This window comes from Aythya fuligula, chromosome 2 (assembly GCF_009819795.1).
Source record: "Aythya fuligula isolate bAytFul2 chromosome 2, bAytFul2.pri, whole genome shotgun sequence".
Classification (NCBI taxonomy): Eukaryota; Metazoa; Chordata; class Aves; order Anseriformes; family Anatidae; genus Aythya; species Aythya fuligula.
In genome coordinates this window covers 63173439-63192295 of record NC_045560.1, presented here as the reverse complement: position 1 = coordinate 63192295, position 18857 = coordinate 63173439, and the positions used below count along the sequence as shown (strand labels likewise).

Genomic DNA, 18857 nt, shown 5'->3' with positions numbered 1-18857 from the left:
GATATGAACAATTTGCTAGTTCTGTGCCTAGGGCCATCTTAAAAACAAACAAACAAAACAAAAAGCAAGGAGAATAAGAATTAAAAATACTGCTTCCAGCACCAATATGTAAGAAAAAATGAAATTCCAATTCACCTACTGAGGTTTCGAAGCTGCTTTGTAGAGAATGGGCACTGTCGTAGCTGTTTTTATTAGTCTTTCATTAGTCTATGAGGTAGCTTTAGGTTTTTGGTGGCCCAAAAATGACTAGTCAAAACAAGACACAGTTTATTTTTTCAGCACAAATGAAGCTGAGTAGAAGACACCAAAACTGAAAAACTTTGAAAGTTCTGTGCTGCTTGGTGTTTGAAATCAAAATCTACTGCATTCACTGAAACTGTAGATTTAGGGAATTGGAAAGCAGAGGAAGGCTGGCTAATGATGCCACTGATGCATTTTTCTCATTACTGAGAACTCTATTTTGCCCTCTGACCATGTGTTTGAGATCATTGTAGTATAAAATACGAACTTGTTCTGTGAAAATTTGTTTTGTGTTGCTGTAATGAGAAGAAAATTCTCAGAAATGCCCCAAACCCTTTGATTTCAGCACCTTGGCAAAGCTGGCTTTCGTTTCACAGCAGCAGAGCTGCGCACCCCGGAGCAGTCGTGCTTGTGGTATCTGTATCAGTGATGCACGAAACCTTAGCACTGGGTTCCCTTGCAGGAGAGGGGTCTGCTCTGCGAGGTTATAATATGTGTCTCTGATGGGTATACACAGGGAAACACTGTGTTGTGTGGTAATCAGTATAGTAGATATTGTTCACGGTGGCAGCAGATGGAAACAATAAATGCCCTACGTGAGTCCTGTAATTAAATACCAAAACAAACAGCAAGGCACTTGATAACCACAAAAGATGTTTATTGCTTATGCTTGGACCCTGTGAATATTTTTCCTTGCTCTGTGACAAGATAACAGAAAAGGTAACCAAGCGTAACATAAAAATGAGAAATACCATTTCTTTGCTGGATGGCTGCTCAGAAGTGCCATGCCACAGGTTTCTCAGCTTCTCAGTGTTGTCACACTTTCAGCAGCTAGAGGATGAATAATTGCATAAGGCTGGGTTCAAAGTATGACTAAGTGTTCATGGGCAGGATTTTAAGGAGGGGAACTGTGCAGGTGGTGTTTTGTGTGGAAACAAGTGTGGTGGGCCAGCACCACTGCAGGGTAGGCCAAGTTGGCCATGAGGAAGCAGAGGCCTGTGGGGGTGTTTGGAGAGCATCAGGACAGCAACATGAGGTGGCTGAGGCAGAGGAGCTGTCGCCTGCTTCTCTGGGTCCCCTGCAAGCAGGGGATGCTCTAGGGGTAGACTGTTCAAAATGTCCCCCTCACTGCCATCTTGTCCCAGTTTTAGGTGCTAGGCCTTGCCACTCGCAGCAAGCCCAGGAGGAGGAGTGGGTCTCCTCCTGCTCTCAGGTGATCCCCTCCAGCAGCACTAAACAATACCCCTCACTTTTCTCCTCAATAAACCCATTTTACAGGAGGCAAAGGCACACAGACCCCAAGTGCCTTGACAGTGAGGCAACAGCAGGGCCAAAAGCAGAAGCAGGGCGTCTGTGCTGCAGCCTCCTCCATCACCTGTACCACAGCTCCAGCCCTGTAGCAATGCCTGTGTGTGTGTCCTGCTGCTCAATTGAAGACCCATTACCTTAAAGAAGAGAGAAAAATTAGTTCAACCAAAGCCACTTGCAAGTAAAATCCTTTGGTCAGTCTGTGAACCTGTTTGTTACTTGCTTTTCCTTTCAATGATAAAGAGGAATGAAGAGGGTGGTAAATAGCTCTTCCACAGATGTTCTTCAAAGCAGGTGGTGTTTTCTTGTGGGTGTTTCACCAGCCTGAAGCAGATGCATTTCAGTTCTTTTGAGAGCACTGTTGGAAGGCTTCTGTTGGTGTTTTACCTGTGGGAAAGGCTGGGCCGGCAGAATGATTGCAGCTCTCTTAGCTTTATTGCACCTTCCCTTGGCAGTGCTTTGTTTATATCAGACAGGGATACTGCAAATAAATTATTTTCACATAGAGTGAATTCGGTATTCCCCAGGCTTAGGCAGATTAGCGCAAATTAAATTCCACACTTTCACACCTGAGGCCATTAGCACTATATTAGCTCATATTGGAAACAGTTAATTGCCATAAATATATCGTGTCAATAATTGTGTAATGCATGAATTTATCAAAAACATTTTTTAGAGCAAGATGTTTTGCAAGTCTGCTGCGTATCTTATGCAGAAAATGTGACTGTATTTGCAGGGTGATATTTTTCAATTATAAAAAGGAATCTCCTAGCAAAGCATAATTAGGGACAGGAAGGTTGTCAGGTCTATTGCATTAGTAATCGCTTGCTTAAGATGAGTCTGTTTTAAGCCGTGCTGTTTAATACAGCATAGGGAGAGCCTTTTTAAGATCTTTCTCTAGCATTTGGTCAGTGTTTCCTCTGTACTTTTCATGGCCTGGGTATTCTAAGTTTATTCCTTCATCAGCTGCTCATTTGGGAATAGCAGTGTTTCAGCTTCTCCATCTCTGCTCTCTGTACATTCATCCACACCTGTCAGATCTCAAAATGTGTCCCACTGTGTTTGTCAAAGTGAGTTTGTCTGCTGCTTCTGGCTGCATGAACCTTGAGGAGGGGTGTTTAAGACTCTGAAGATACAGTTGTCCATTTACTGAGGGATCTGTCTGTAAAAATCGGATCTAAGTTTAAATATTCATACCCCAAAGGTTGTGACTGTCAAACTCAAAGGAAATGAACAAGTATATTGTGTTTTTAAATGTAGCTAATCACTTCCTTTTGAGATTTTTTTCAGTGTTCATTATCACTTTCAAGAATGCAAATACATTTAAAAAACATTAGAGGTAATTTGTGGAATATAAATTCTTATGCTGGATAATGAAGCGGAAAGGAGAGATGCACTCACCCTTTCTCTGCACTTCATAGCTCATGAGCTGATTTACTAGTTTAAAGATATTTTTTTTTCATTAAAAGTAGTATCTTTACTACTTCCTGTCTTTGCCAGATTGCTTTGCAAGTCTTTAATAGCAGGGTCATATCTTGTTATTATCCTAGCTGAACTATGTTTCTCCAGTGATCACATATACAACAATTTCATGGAGGTAATAGGCTTTAAAAGGAAAAGCATTTTAAAGCTGAAATTTTGTGAATTTATTTTCCAGTATGGAAAAAAAATATATAAAAAGAGATGGATTCTTCAAACAGAAATTAAAGAAATGAAAGGATGTGTGAGCAAAGCATCTCTTATTATTTGGTTAAGAGGAAGGAAAAAAGGAAAAAAAAAAAAAAAAGTAAAATCTATTCCTTGGTCAGAAAGTTTTTTGACTTATCCATTCATCAGTGATGAAAGTCACCCTTGGTTTCAACAGTCAAATCTCTTATTTATGAAAATCTTGTCTTCATTGGTAGAGTGGATTTTATCTCCTTGCTTTCTAATGAAATCTGTGAGTTACTGTAAAACACATGCAGATCTGCTTAACACCCTGTAGATGGCAATTTTTAAAACTGTTGGTACTTAAGATTTTCAAAGTGTTCTTCATTTTCATCTCTGTGAGTGCTGATCAAGCTAATAAACATCTCAACCTTCAAAAAGATGATTGAGTGGAAAGCTGGATAACCAGAGGAGAAAAGCTGAGTGTAGGTTATCTGTGCTAACCACTTGTTTTGTGTTCTGTAAGAATGTTTTCCACTGGGAAAGAATTCTTCGCTTGTGTTAGTTGCTGAGATAAATGCTATAACCTAACTGAAACTGTCACCAAAGCAGCATATTTTGTGATATTGCCCCTGTCAGTCTTGACTTAAAGTGTAGATAATAATCAGATCCTGGGAACCACTCTTGTCTCTGTATTTTTATTTCTTCTTTCTAGGATATGTTTTTGTAGCACAGTTAAATCAGAGGTGCATGGCATATGGCTTTTTGCTGCATGAGTTGCTGCTGATGTGAATGTCAGTGGGCATATAATACCAGATTTTCATTTTGTGAATCACAATGCATGGATTTCAGCCCGAGAGCTCCCTAGACTATAGACCTTATTATAGGCAAATAAAAAAGAGAAAGGGGGGGAGGTGATGTCTCAAAGATTTTGTTTCAGTTGAAATGAGGTTATCGCGACGAAAGATGCAGCTGACAATGAGATTTTTATAGCTTTTCTTAGAGCAGCAGAAGAGCTCATGTTATTGCTGTTTCACTTTAAGTAATTGTAATCTAAATAGCACTGTGGTTGAAAAGAGCAGTAAAAATCTTTCATACGTGTCTCATAAGCAAAGCCAGGGCTTTTTGTTGTTTTTGTCTCATCTGTCCTTACACAAATGCCCTTCCTTGTTTGGAATTTACGTCTCTCGTCTTGATGGAATACGTCAGTCACCATTAAAAAGGCATTTGCCAATCAGTCTGCTGCATGCTGCCTCTATTTTTAGCAGATGAGGTAACTGGCCGGCATCTGAAAAAACACTCCTGTTACCCAATGTGCCACTGTAAATGGGGAGTGGTTGGCTCGGCTGTGATAGAGGCATTTGGGAGGGGAGGGCTGCTGGGAGAGGGAGCGAGCAGGAGGAGGAGATGGGGTGCGGGTGTGGGTGTGCTCTCTCTCCTTCTCTTGTTTTCTCAGCTGTGTCTGTACTGCACACACAGGGCCAACGGGGGAGGTACCTGCCTCTGCTGGTTTTCCTTAGGCTACCAAGGGTACTGGCAGCAGTGAAGATACAACAGTTAGTCCTGCACAGGCTGTGTGAAGCTTGCAGGGGCTGGATATACGTCTGTGTCCCTGTAGCTTTGCTGCCATTTGTATACCAAATGTAGTTCTCCTGTCTGGTCATGGCATTGACAGAGAGACTTTGAAAGTCTTTCTGAAGGAAGTGTGAGGTTTTGCCCCACAGAGTTTTGGGGCTCAAGATTTTTAGGATTGGTAGTGAAGCTGATATGTGTGAGCTTGGGTTCTGCCATTTATCCATTCACAGCAAAATAGAGGAAAGTATCTCCATCCTTCTCAAGGCACTATGTCCCATCCTTCTTTGACCTTTCACCTCTACACTATTGATCTGGACAGCCATATGGAAGATGCAGTGGGTTTACTGATGACTTGAAGAGAATTTTTTGATAGGCTCCTACATCCTCAAATTTACCGTTACATGTTGGTCATGACAAGCAGAGAAACAAGGCCCCAGGGAATGCATGTGAAAGTTGAGGAATATCACCTTAGAAGATGAGTGCAGGAATGGAGAGAGATTTAGTATGCAAGTATATTAACCCAAACAACACAGACAGGTAAAAAGTCAAAAAACAAACTCTATGTTATATCCTTGAGAAAGACACTAGTGCAGCTGATTAAAGATCTTGCTGTGTCAGTGGAAGATATTAATGCCATGACCGTGAAACTAAAATGCTTGAGAACCATCCTTGCATCAAGAATGTCAAGTCTGTGTCTGGAAGAATGGAAGTATCTGGGGAAATAGCTTTCACACATGCTTTGAATTTTATGGTAATTTTTCTCTCTAGAGATGTATCTTCAGATTTCAAGCATCAGTTTTCTGTCTCAGAGATAGTGGCTGATCTTTGTTGTGTTGCTGGTATAAGAACCTCAGCAGCAAGGACTTAGAAGTCGCAGTTGTATGCATTTTATATGGACTAGTAAAGGTGGCCTGGAACTTTTTTGTAGTTGTCACTTAACCAAAGATCCAAAGGAAGCTGCAGATCCCACTGTATCATTATTATGCTGTCAACCTTTTCAGACGCGATTGATCATCCCTTCATAGTGAAAATAACATCTCAAAAGTCACCAAGCAGGAAAATGGAACATCCCTATTTTTGCAAAATCAGATGTGAGATGAAGGATGTAATCTTGTAGCTGTCAAGATTTGCAGATTCCTTCCAAGAACTCTCTTCTATGTAAGTTAGGAATTTAGAAGTTGCTAAAGGTCAGTTTTCTTCCTGGATATATAAATATATATGTATAAATCTAAATTTATCTGATTGCCATGTAACAGATACTTGTTCTGCATTTTAAAGTCTGTATGTGTTTGTTTGTCTTTTAAAGCACGTGCATAAACTAGTGACTGGATATTTTTAGGGGGAAAAAAACAACACAACACTGACAAATCTTACTGGATTTCTCTCTAAGTCAAGCTTCCTGTAGCCTCTCTCCCTGGTCAATACCCAGGTCTCCAACAGGATTTATTCCCCAGTCTTTCCTTCTGTCTCTCCCCTTTCCTTGAGAGCAATGGCTTGTCTCTTAAAGCTGTTTCCACCTGACATAAGGAGGGTGTTAATGACTTTTCTCACTTTTTGAAGATGGGGTGTCTGCTGACTACTTTGCACTGCCACATCTCCTGTCGTGAAACCAGAAAAGACCTATGGAGGTTGTAGAATATTGGAAGCCAGCCCGTGAAGCCAGGGTAGTGTCTACTGGCAGCTGTCCATTTCAGCAGAGGTAGAAATCTGAAAGACAGCATTAAAACCTTAAAGTCAAAATTGCATGCACAGACATGATTCTTATTCCTGAGGATGTAGCTATCAGAACAAAAAAGGCTTCACTCATGAGTAACTGCATAAACACAACATTTTAATAGCAATAACAGAGAACTGAATATGCCTTTATCCATCCTAATTTCACGTAGGTGGTAAGGTTTAATTTACTTAAAGAAAAGAACTATCTCCATGAATCCGTGATATAAACTTCAGGTAGGAAGTATTGTATGTGTGCAGCCTGTAAATGACTTAGGATATATACATGGTCTAAATGGCCCTTTGCTGTCTAAAATCTCAAAGGTACCAGCTAAAGGAAAATCTTTAAACTGGTGTTTCTACTTAGAAAGAAAAGGACAGTCTCTCTATAAAACTTACTTAGTTTTGCATGAGTTAGGTTTTTTTGTTGTTTGTTTCTTTTTGTTTGTTTGTTTGTTTGTTTGTTTTTATTGGCTTGTTGCTTTTAAGCTGTAGAGAACAGAATGTTTCATAGCTGCTCAATTTGCTTCAGTTATTATAATTTGAAAGAATTTGATGATTCTAATTTCCTTCTCTACGCTTCTTGATTTTAGTACTAGAGTAATACTTCAGTACCTAGTATTGATTTTTACCAAGGCTAGGGCTTTGATATGAATTTCTGCACCACAGCAAGCTGAGGATATGTGATTGTCAATGCAAACAGAGGGCTCAGACTAATTTCATGTTTTGTGCATATAATTGTAGGTCTTTGCTTGTAGGATGGTCCCTGTTTTGATGAGTACCATGAATCAGCAGTGCACCCTGGTGTGATGTATGCTATCTGCATGCTCGGTTCCATTAGCTAAAGCATAGCAAGCAGGTCAAAGTAAGTGACTGTTCCCCCCATTTGGCACTTGAGAGGCAGCATCTGGAGTAGTGTGTCCAGTTTTGTGCCCCAGTAAAGAGGAGAGATTGACCAAACGGAGCCACCTTATCAAGTAGGAAATGGAGAAACGGTAAATCATATTGTTAATCATCACTAAAACTAACACAGATACATACAGCATTAACCAATCTCGTAACATTTTTCTAATGTTAAAGAAAATGCAGAAGATCTACTTTGTGTTAGGTGCACTAGCCAAATGCCACTACTCAAGCTTTCCATATTAACTGTAGTAACCCCTCCGAAGTAGTTTTAGCTTGTAGTTCTGACAGCTGACCTGTTATGACTCAGGTCAAGCTCCTTATACATGAGAGGTTAAAAGTGTTTCCTAAAAAATTTCTTGGTAACAGTTAGATAAGTATATTTTAGTAAATATTTACCATTGGCCACTACTGCAGCTCTGCTAACGTAGTAATATCTAACCAGAGTACCCTGTTCATGTGTTTGAGACCTAATGCTTAGAGAAGCCAACATGTGTAACATTGTAAAATGATGGCTGGCTACTAATGGTCTGGGATTTTTTTTTTTTGGTAGTTTTGTAATTTTTTTTTTTTTTTTAAGCTAAACTTCCATTATTTGTAGGATCTAACTATTTGTTCTATGCTGCTCTGCTCTCCGGGGAAGTTTATTTCTTTTGTGCACAGGTTTCTGGCCAAAGGACAGTGCCATCTAAAGAGACAGAACATACAAATGGTTAAAAGGGAGAAAGGAACAGTGATATAAATAATTTTTTAGTTGGATAACAAGAATAGATAAGCGACATTTTGCATCATGTTGCCTGCAGAATCAGTGGTGGAGTTGAGAAATTCATCTGCACCTCACTTGTCAGTGCTTTAAAGACAGGACAACCCTTTCTTCGTTTCTTTTCTCCTGTCCTGATGCACTATTCTGTTAGCAAGAAGACATTTTTCCCTTTTCCCTTTTCCTTTTCCTTTACCTTTTTTTTTTTTTTTTCCTGTGGTGGAAGCACCTTCCACACTTGAGCAAGATTTTCTTCCCTTTGTTTGCATCCTTTAAAGGTTAAAGTAACAAAATGCTTGGATATGGTGTTTGCTACATTTTTGTTGTAGGTTTCTGAAGCGACAATGGGTTGGACTTGGGACAGTAATGAGAAAGGATAAGTTAAAAAGGAAGAGATGGCATTCATACTGTCTTCCTGGTCAGTCTCTTATGTGCAGCTTTAGTAAACAGCAAACATAAGAGAGCAAGGACAAGAGAACTGGAACTATCAGAAACTGAAATTTTGGTTAAAATTTTTCTATCTTTAAATAACAAGGAAGGCTATAGTCATAAATGATGAATTTAATAGTCAAGCAGCATTTGTCAGTTTGTACATACACAACCACAGCACACACTGTGCTTGCTGTGATGATGAAGATAAACTGGGACAAGCTGTACTCACAGCAAGCCTAGTACTGCAGCTGGCTTTGGGCAGGCTCCTGCAGCTGTCACAGATGTTACAGGTGCTCTGGATTGGGTGTAAGATCCATGTGCGAGTCTGGATCTAGGATCCAGACTTGGATCTAGAAGCAGGTACCTTCACACTGCCTGGCTTCGGTACAAGCAGCGGTGCTGTTACTGCCAAGGAGAGACAGTGCCCCAGCCTTTTCCCAAAACAGTTCCCCACTGCCCAAATTTGAAATCTAGTTTCAATCTGACTCAAAAATAGTAAGCCCCACTAGATAGGACAGCTCAGGTACAGAAAGCAGCCAGATGTCACTGTGGGCTGCAGTTCCAACAAAAAAGGTTGTCTACAGTGACAGTATCAAAACAGAGTGATATTGGAAGCTTTGCATCCTACAGAGCAAACCTATTCTGATTAAACTAATAAGTTCAAAATAAGAAGGCTGCAGAGAAGGACCAAGATAACCAGCAAATCGCTTCTATTTTTCTAAGTAGTACAAAGTGCTATTAAAAACGAAATAAATTAAGAGCTGTTAAAAATATATTCAGGAATCAAAGGAAGAAAAGCAGACATAAAAAACGTGCAAGCACCATTAAGCTGTGGAAATTTTCCTTGGACATGTTGCAGTACCTTTTCAAAGCAGCATATGGGGTTTATTCTGGTGACTCTAATTTTAACATGAATGGAAATCACGTGGAATACTCCTGGCATACTGCTTTGAAAATATATCCCTGCACGATTAAGGAAGTCTGAAGTCTTTTTAAACCTCTCTCTCTTTTATTTTTTATTTTTAACAATTCTGAAATGCTTCACAGGAAAGCATTAATGGAATGAGAATGCTACAGCCTTGTATAAAGTAGCAATGTAACAGGTAGAAATACTACTGGCTTAGCACTGTAAATATGTTTGTGTTTAATTGCCTGGGAATTGAAGGGAGAAGACACAAAACTTGGAGTTTGTATCCACTTTTGCAATTGCCTCTGCATTGCCTGACCTTTATAAATTTGTCTCTTTGCTTTTGAAGTAATGATTCCACCTACGGTCTTCAAAGGAGCAGGGAGTACACTCATCTGTACTCATCTGTATACTCATCTGCATCCACAAGGATAAAATAACTGGGGGGAGGGAACAGAAAACACCCAGGTCTGTCTATTCCTCTCTCTTTCTACCATTTGCTGCATCAGAACAAGTTAAAGAAAGATCAAGTTCCATCTGTCAGTCTGTCTTCTCCCTCTTACCTGGTGCACCAGCTGAGGGCAGAGCTCTGCCAGAAGCCCACCTTTTCCTCCCTGTGTTGCCTCTCTGCTGCAGCAAGGCTTGTAGTTGATGGGTTCGCTGGTCCTTCAGACCTATGCAGAAATTTGGATCCAAAAAATGCTTTGAAAGAAGTTGAGCATGATACATTGAACACAGTTTTGAAACACAATCTCACATATTTCGACGGACCTGTTAAAAAGCTAGGACTGACTGTTCAGAAGTCAGTTCAGAAAGCCGTGGGACTCCAGTACATCATCCAAAGAAACTTTATTTTTCACTGCAGTTGGGATGTATAGTCTCTTTGGAAGACGTAACGATACCAGCTGTATTTTGGGCAGGAGTGGATATTATCTTGTTTTCTGACATTGTGAAAAGGTTATAGTAAAACAACCTTAGATTCATCAGTATTGGCTTTTTCCCTCCTTAGTTATAAGGGGTAGGGGTGATATAAATAGTATGAGTTTACAAAGTCTGATCTTCTCAGAGGTATAGAAGTGTGACATGAGCCAGCTCACAGCCCAGAAAGTCAACCGTATCCTGGCCGCACCAAAAGAAGCGTGGCCACCAGGTTGAAGGAGGTGATTGCCCCCCTCTGCTCCTCTCTGCTCATGTGAGACCCCACCTGGAGTGCTGTATTCAGTTGTAGGGCCCTCAGCCAAGAAGGACACAGATGTACTAGAGAGAGTCCAGAGAAAGGTCACAAAGATGATCAAGGGGCTAGAGCACCTCCCCTATGAAGACAGGCAGAGGGAGTTGGGGTTGTTCAGCCTAGAGGAGAGAAGGCTCTAGGGAGACCTTACAGTGGCCTTCCTGTATCTAAAGGGGGCCTACAGAAAAGCTGGGGAAGGGATGCTTTGTCAGGGGTGTAGTGATAGGACAAGGAATAATGGTTTTAAACTAGAAGGGTGTAGATTTTGATTAGATATAAGGAAGAAATTCGTTACGGTGAAGGTGGTGAGGCACTGGGACAGGTTGCCCAGAGAAGCTGTGGATGCCCGGTCCCTGGAAATGTTCAAGGCCAGGTTGGATGGAGCATTGAACAGCCTGATCTAGTGGGAGGTGTCTTTGCCCATGGCAGGGCATTGGAATTAGGTGGTCTTTAAGGTCCCTTCTAACCCAAGCCATTCTCTGATTCCATTTTTTAGCATTGGCTTTTATCAGCATGTGTGTGTGTATGTGTATGAAAGGCTGAAAATATTAGCAGCAACAAAACACCCACAAAGCAGTGAGTAAAACTTTCCTAGGAAATTAATGACATAATATTCCTGTAAGTGCTCTTTTAATTTTTGATGTCTGCATCTGCAGTCAAGAATGGCAAAGAACAAAAGACTGAATGATTCTAGCAAGCTGCTTGCTGCTGCACCAATCAAATCATTGATACATCCAGTAGAATAAAAATTCTTGCTGAGTGCCCTCCTGGTGGCAAATGAGCACAGGGTGAACAGCAAAAAGACCTGTAAGTCTAAGAAATCCCATTGTTTTGGGGAACAGGGGTTCAACGTAGAGATGAAGTACAAGGTGGGATTTGCTGGGATTTGTCTCTGGGATGGCAAGCATGGCCATGCTGCGGTATTGATGGCATCTTTAGTAAGTGGATGATTGAGACTGCAGAAACACGCACTCTGCAGATCGATTAGCGAGAGACTCATTAGTGGGAAGGAAGTTATGAGCAGATGCAACAGTCCTGACAAAACGAGCCAGAACACTGATAGAGCTGGGCCTGGTGTGTGGGCTGAATGTGAAGTAGGGTTGCTGGAGGGAGGTTCAGAGAGTCCTTTCCGACAGCAGGTCCTTCCTACCCATCTTCAGAGAAAACAGTCTTAACTGATACTTGAAATGTTTTGAAAAGGATAAGGTAGAAAATGTCCATAAAAACATACAGATGAATACAGACACGAACACAGTGAGGGGTATGGACAGACACCTGGTGAACTTCCAAAGATGCAGAGAAAAGAGAAAGTGACTTTTCCTTTCCTAATATATTTTTCCTTTCTTTCCCCTTCCAACTGAGAATGTGAGGTTTATTTTTATAACTTTGGTTTTGTGTGGGCTGCTGCTTTAGGGCTCAAGCATCTCCCCTGATTGTTCGCAATTTCTCATTGCCTCTCTTACTAATAATTATTTATCTTGATATCACCAAGCCAAAAAAAAAAAAAAAAGAAAAAGAAAAAATTGCCTGCCTTTTCTCCTTTTCAGAAAGCCTTCACCAGTGGTATGTTACATCAGGACACTGCGCTCACCTGTCCTTCAGACCTGCTGATTTTCCACATGGGGTCTTAATTTGCTTGATTATTATGCGTTGTTTCTCCAGTCATTCTGACAGGGTTGCCACTTTCCAGACTAAAAAATGAGATGCACTAGGCAACAAAAGAGAAAGGGTATTTATGTGAGATTTATTTAAGCAAGAGACTTCATTTAAGCAAGCCTATTTATAAAGCCAGGCTATTTATACTACCCATGGCTGTGAATGGGCGTGTGTGGGCACACTTCTGTTGTGCAAGCACCACGTGTTTGGGGTATGTATATTTGGCTGCATGCTTCCACGTACATGGGGAAGGACTGCAAAAGTGGCTGTTAGTGCCTTTGAGAAGGGGGTGTTTGCAAACCCTAGCTTAACCTTGGGAGGCTCTGAATGCTGCGGAAACAAAGGTGTTCTACCGGGGCTTGGCACAGGAGGGGCAGCAGCTCATTTTGTGAGCTCTGAATTGCCTTGTGGTGGTGTGGAGGGTATCGCTATCCCTAGCTAAAGCTAGCATCCACTTGGTAAATTGCTCTTATCAGAATATACTTGCAAAAAATAACAATGTGGAAAACAGTCCTAACTGTTTTCAGTTTACGTGAGCATTATTTTCCCTTTCATGCACATGTGAGGTGGAAGCAGATGGAGTTTGTTCTTCACAAGAAAGTGTGTTGGGTGCTTGCTGAACCTGGAGATTAGACTTGTGTTTTCTTCTCATTAAGGACAGTTTTGGCAATCCCTTTGTGCACCTGCAGGGCCTTCTGACACCCTTCCATGTGAGTCTGCAATGCAAAAGTAGTGTGCAATGAATAGGATACATGGTGGCCAGGCCCCCACCAACAGCTCTTAAAATAATGATTGTGAGGTCTTTGAACAGCAGCTGAGAAGGTGAACCAGGGCAGAGAGAATTTTAATCGAACTGTTTACAGTACACTCTTTTTTGAAACATCATCAACCAGCATTGTCATTCGGTTCTTAATGTTCATAATCACACTGGCACAGTTCCTCTAAAGGCAGTGTGTCTGGGTGTTATTCCTAAATAACACAGAGCAGAAGCTTTTGAAATTAAAACACACATGTAGAAAATTCTCCTGAATAAAAATCCTAATTTCTTTTTCCAGAGTGTCTAGACAAGTGTATACAGGGCTTTTAGAAATCCAGAGATGTTCACTAATGTCATTGCGCCATTTCTAAAGTTGTGTGCAGGTCTCACAGTACTAACCTCTTCTCCATGAGCAAAAGGGAGCATGAATTGTGTGAACAGATTTTACCTTCCCGTGAAGCAGATGCCCTGATACATGGACTGCTGCAGTCAGTGGGGTAACTAATCTCCTGTTTAAGTAGTTTCTAAGTACCTGTTTGTTATTGAAGTATTAAAAAAAATCATATATGACTATTTAAAAGGTGAACCATGACATCATCAGAGTACATTCAGATACCTGAGTTGGATAATTTTTTGCTTTTTTTTTGTCCTTCCTATTGTTCTCTGATTTTATTAAAAGATGAAAAGTAAAATAAATTGTTCTGTTGTCAACTTATATGATCAAGCAGAGATTTAATCAGCATCTTCTGGAAAAATATAATGCCCTAATGAATAAGATGGAAGGGAGCATGCTTGCGTGTAAGAGAGGCAAGACCAAATCTGTATGTGGCATGCTCCATTTCAGCAGAGGTGGTAGCACAATGTTCATTTCTCAGTTCCCACCCTGCGGAGAGGAAGCATTAAAGGAAAGTCTCAGTTTGGATTGCAGATAAATCCAGCTTGTGTCTCTTGTCTGGCAGGCTCTGCAAAGCAAATGCTGGAGAAGTAGTTAAACGTAGAAGAATATTGTGGGTATAACGATTGAGTGAAATGAAATTGTTCTGTCCTGGTCATGTGTACTCCTCACCAAGTGAGTGAATGAAAGAACTGAGATTAAGATGACATGATGGAAAGTTCTCTCAGCAAAGTGTCAAAGGATTTTTGATACAAACAAACAAGCGCTTGAACAAAATGGGAGAGGATGGAGCAGGGAAATGCTAACCCCAATGTGATAGACTAGGCAGAGAGCACTCTCATAGGGTAAATATATAGGAATTTTAAAAATAGAACAAGGTAATAATTGTGGCCTTTGCAGTTGTGTACTTGGAGGGCTGTGTAAGGAATCTTGAAGTTGATGATGTGAAACCTTTTTCTGTCTAGTGCCATAATTTATTGTAATTGATTTGAAATTCTAAAGTGCCCTCTCATGCTATATGGCTGCTACGTATGCTTGAAATGGCAAGACTCAAACATTGCAGATGACTGCAGGGGCTTGTGTTTTTTAAGGTTGCTTTATATGATAGTGTGGAGTTAACATTAGAGGTGGAAACGGAGCCTACAGTTGTGCTGTCTAGACTGGGAAGTCTCCTTTCACCATCCAGACTGTGTGTAATCATTTAGCAATAGGAAAACTGAGAAATATTCCTGTCAGTTCCTGTAGCCAATTTTGGGATTGATTGTAGGCTGTCTTTGGCTTAGCTGAAGAACTTTGGTTATCAAAGAACATGAAGTATTGCAGATTCAAAACCCCTAAGACAGTCATCATCCAAACTGTTGCTGTCTATGTCCAAGACCATCATACGAACCTCCAAAGGTCTGATTTCATTCATATGTAACGGGTAGAGATTGTCTTTACCCCACCTTCCTGCATCATAAAGGCAGAGTGATATGATTTAGAGTGAATGCAGTGGACTGAAAGTGATACACTGCACAACCAATATTTCACTGCTGCAGCAGTCCCTGTTTTACCACCCTGAGTGCTCCATCAAACCCCCAGGCAGCATCTATCTTTTAACATATGTGTGCATCCTCAGAAGAGGGGGGGGGGGGGGGCTTGTCCAGTGATGCAGGAAGAGACTTGAATGCTCCCTGTGTTCAAAATACAAGTGGAAGTAGTGAATACTGAACATACACATTAGTGCCTGGATGGTAGAAATCAAAGCAGTCCATGCTTTGCAGAACGAAAGGTTCTATGTTTTGTAATTCGTATAGACCTTCCTGGGTTATACGGTGGCAGATCACCTCTGAAGGTCATGTCTAATCTGATTTGCAAAGCTGTGTTCCTGACAGTGTTTTCAGCAGCTTAGATGTCACTGAGGTTTCCTAGTCAGATTAGCTGTGTGTTTAGTAGTAAGGCTGTCTTCAGTGGCAGAAAGGATAGACATTTCTTTATACTGTGGCCCAGCATTTTCATTTTTCCTTCGTGCAGATTCACAAAAGCTTATTTCAGTTGCATTAACATTTAAACAAACAAAAAAATAGAACAAAAAACCTGAATGCTTGAAATAAAGTGATGGTAAAGGAGGCATAAGATTTTATGATACTAGATTTTGTGTGAAACTGAGCTAAATGTGAAATACATGCTTAAAAGTTTCTGAAATGCTTTTCAGAAGTATTCAGAAGTATTTTTCTGTACTTGGAACCCAGTACAGACTGGGTCCTAACTTCTGCTTTGTGTGAAAAGGCAATCTGTAGGTATTCCTGGGATAAGTGAATAGGACTGGCAGTTCCTGGTGTAAGTCAGCTGCTTCTACAAATGGACTTTTGAAGAGCCAGAAAACTCACTGCAAATTGGCAGGTAATTTATGATCTTGGATGAGGAGTCACTGGGGGCCGACCAGCAAGTCTGTGACTTAGTTTTAGTAGGTTAGCCATCTTCTCCATGTAGGTATCTAGAATAAAAAAAAAGTAAAACCCACAATCTGGAAGGATGAGTAAGCATTATATCACCATTGATTGTTCCTCAGCTCCCACACAAAAACAGGTCTCTGCCCGTGACAGCATCCTTCTGAGAGTGGCTGTCAAATTGGCAAGAAGCATCTTTGGTGTGAAGCCTTCCTGGAAATTGTTGAGCCTTTCAGTTGAACATCTTCATTTTATCTCACAGTCTTAGAAGATTTTTCACAAATCTACTTTATTATGTGTCTTTGAAATTGCCTGAATTTTTCTAGCCTTGAATTTTTGATCTCCTATAAAGATTTCTTATGCATTTGCACCCTGTCCTGCTTCAGAGTGCAGCAAATTCTTAATCTGTTTATTTTTACACCACAACCTTGGGAGGAAAGGTAATGCAATTTGCAGGAGGGATTACTAAGAATGAGTGTGGCAAAGGGTGAGGTTTCCTGCAGTTAACTCGAGCAGCTTGCTGCTGTCAGAAGCAGCCATCTCTGTCACTTCTCCTCCTTTCCTATGGCAGGGAAAGGCCTTAAAAATTGGTCGTCCAAGTTCCTGACTGGTTGCCCTAATCTGGGGTGCAGTTTTCTCCCTGTCAGTGGGTCAAATGAAGATGAAGAGTTTTGGAAACTGGGCCAAGGAGAGGTTTCTCAGATACGTCAAAGTGGCACTGATAATCATTACATTTGTTCAGAGTAGTGCTTTGATAAACAAAACCTAATGGAGGGTTTTGAACTCTGGGTATCATACAGCAGAAAGGAGCAATTTATTTGATTAGGAAGCTCTCCAATTTAATATTGGTTTAAAAAACAAATGTCAGTGTTGAGACCCACTAGGAGTATTACAGTTGTTTTTTTCTGTCATTTTATGTATTTATGGTTTGTGTGACTATTTTAAGCTCTACATGTTGACAACACTTTCAGTCCATAAGACACAGCAATTAGAGCTAGCAAACTGAACATTGAATCGGCTGAGCTGCATTATCATTCACACAAAAATGATGGGGTACGCTCCACATCCTAAAACCACCCTCTCTCCTGTGTGATTTGGGTAGAAGGAGCAGGGGAGAGGGATGGAACTGGAAAGAAACTTTTATTTTCCAGTCAGTCCTGACAGCAAATCTAGGGTTTTTAATTAGCTTTCCCTTCCCCTGAAATGCACATGAATGTCTTTCCACAGTTTAAGGCTTCAGAACTAAAGTAGTGACCACAAAAGCCTTCAGGCTCAGGGTAGTGATTACAGAGACCATGCTGCAGGAAGCAGTAGGTCATGCTTCTTTAAAGGAAAATGAAAAGCCAGAAGTACAGCATTGCAAGAAGTGAATCCTTAGGACATCCTGATCTGTTTAAAAAACATGGTTCTCTTCCAAACTCATTTATAAGTCAAAAATGAGAATTGAGTGAGAGATTCCTCGAGAAGACACATCTCCTGGTGCATCTCTCTCTGTTCTTGGCCTTGCTCTTGAGCACTAGACTCACAGGCTTCAAAGACCTGCCCGGACTTCAGATTAGGCCCGCAGGAGGCTGGCAAAAGAAATTTAACCAGAGGTGGCCTTCATTATACAAGGAGATCTGGGAGTCCACCTGCAGGGCTCTGTCAGGCTGGGTTTTAAAACGACGCTCCTTACAGTGGTTAATGCAGTGGATTTCTCTTATTAGAACAATACAGCATTTTTCCCCCCCCCAGTGGTCTTCATTTTTTGTTCTTCTTTAAGTTAAATAAATGAAAGTAAATGTTCATGACAAAGGAACACGTTTTCCTTTTTTTTTTTTCATCTGAAATTCTTCTCTAACACCATTACAATAGTATGTCAGTATCTCATAGTCTTTCTGGTTTTAGCCCTGTAATATAAAGGGATGTATTTAGATATTATTCTCATTTTACAGATTCAGTAACAGAAGATGGAGTCAGTGAATAATGTGTTTGGGTGCCCCAAAGAAAGTCTGAAGAGCAGCCAAAATTGCCCCAAACTGCCAGATCTCTTTGCTGACCTCACTGCTGGCCTATTGATCTCCTCTCTCTCAGCTGTTGCTTCCTCCCCTCTTCTGACCTAGTTGTCTCTCCTTTCTAGTATTGTCAGGGGGTAGGACAGAGATTTATGTCTATGGACAAAAACCCTTTTGAGCCTGAAGGTCTCCTGGTGGCCTGCTTCATCAGCCCTGGGCAGAACAGGGACTCCCAGCGGAGAGCAGGTCGCGTGAGGGCTCAGGTAGCCTCCTGTGGATGTTGAGTGCAATTTTGGAAGATTGTGAACAAAACAGCAGATTGCTTGGTGAGCTTCATAATAGTGGTGTCAGTTTTGATCCTAATTTGGACAGGCTTAGTTTAAGGAACTCGAGAGTGAAATGTAGCATTTGATGGCCTGTACAGTAATCTGGGCTCGTGTTGGCCCATTACTCAAACTGGAAATAGGGGTAATGGGACAGTGTCTGGGTACGCAGGGAGTTTGCCTCCCTAGCACACACTCATGTACAAGTGAGTGCCCCTGGGGTACGTCTGTGCATAGCCGTGTTTGCACAAGGAGAAAGCCAACGTGTGCACAGCTCTGCCTGCGTGCACTTTCCCAGCGCCCATGAAAACGGAAGGCAAACTCGCAATGAAACCAGCAGTGAGAGCGGAGGAGAGCGGCGAGATTGCAGTTGATTATGAGGCTGGCAGCAGATGTGCTCGGCAAACCCAGCCCGCTGCATCCAGGCAGTTTCCATGGCGATGGAGCGAGTAATTGTGGAGCTCCGCGAGCTCCCCTGCCAAGGTGGACGCGGGTGCTGCATCCCCACCGCCTCTGCCTCATTCCCTGCGGGTCCTGGGGAATCCGAGTCAGGAGGGGGGGACATGCGGAGACAGGGAGCTGCGATTA

General features: G+C 41.4%; 1 protein-coding gene across 3 annotated transcripts in view; it reads left to right on the top strand.

Annotated features, from left to right (window-relative positions):
* Nucleotides 1-18857, top strand: part of ELMO1 (engulfment and cell motility 1) — a 313771-nt gene that overhangs the window by 208958 nt on the left and 85956 nt on the right. The window lies entirely within an intron of this gene.